Raw genomic sequence first — 1460 nt, 5'->3', positions numbered from 1 at the left:
GATGGGGACTGTTTTTGTCTGGAAAAAAAAGTTTTCAGACTTTACATAATTGACAACTATGGCCTATTAAGACGTATGTTGATGTTTCAAAATATGCAAATAATGAATATATTCATTTTTCCGACACACCTATAATTAAAGTCTAATGTTTCCCTTCTCACAAAATATGATCGCAGATAATGATATAATAATAAAATATGACAATTCTAATAATAATATTTGAATATGATATTTGTTAGATTTTTCCTCTGTGACTAAGAACCAACCCAAACATTATCCTGCCACCATGTCTGTTTGATTATATATTTGTTGTAATCTTTCTGTTTTGTTATGAAATGCATGGCTCTGTTTATGTCATTATGTCTTTGAGGGCATTTAACGCTGACACTATTGAGTAGGAAGGAACAGTCAGAAAATACATTAGCTGGATATATATTGAATATATCTTCATCATTTATATGGAAGACCATATTATATTTTTCGCAAAATGCAAATTATAAATTTTCCAAATTCAAGAACATATTGCATTCATAGTTCATATGTGGCAACAATCTGTTTGTATCCCTGTAATATAATATATTAATTAATTATCACATATTTACTTGAAATTACTAAATAAAACAGGAGAAAAGTTTTACAATATTTACAACAATTTAAGATGTTCATAAAAGGCTAGTTATTAATTATTTTAATATTTGCACGGCCATTTTTAAATTACGATGTTATTAATAGATTTTATGATGAGAATTAATAACTTTCAAGAATTTCGACAGCCTTCTACTTATAAAAAGAAAAGACGGACGGACTTTTATGTTGATCACACAGGACGCTTGTCATCAATGGAACAATGTTCGCGACCAGATTGGTCGTTTTGCAGGTGTGACGACTTTTGTAGGATTGAAAGAGGTTAATGGATGACGTCAGTAATCAAACAAAACAATACATCAAAGTCATAAAAGAGACGACGAGAATATTTACTTTCAGCACAACACGCACACACAGCAGTATTAGAAATGTGAACATGACCAAAGCTGGAAAGCCCTTCAAGGACGAGAGCCTCGCAAACGGTTTATTAAAAGGTTTATATGGTTTATGGTTAATTCACTGACTCATTTAGACATAAAGAGTGAGAGGGCTAGTGGTTTTTGGTGAACCAGGTCTCTATCACTTTATAGAATATTATCTGTGCTCGCATTTTACCCATGAAAATAAATCACCTTTGAAATCAATTAAATTAAATAAATCAATGTCATTGATCTATTCGCCTATGTATACATTTTCACACATATAATGTGGATGAATTTGTACTGTGTTTTAACAAACTACTATATTTATAGCATATGCACCCATAGCAGAATCGGCGTTTTGCTTCTTAACGTGCGAAATAAAAATAACTTAGGAATTAAACAGCCTCCCTTAGAAGTAGGCTACACACTGGGCCCACTACCCCTTCAATCAAC

This window comes from Zeus faber (assembly GCF_960531495.2).
Source record: "Zeus faber genome assembly, chromosome: 17".
Taxonomy (NCBI): Eukaryota; Metazoa; Chordata; class Actinopteri; order Zeiformes; family Zeidae; genus Zeus; species Zeus faber.
The sequence above is the reverse complement of the archived record's forward strand: the minus strand, read 5'-3'. Positions refer to the sequence as shown.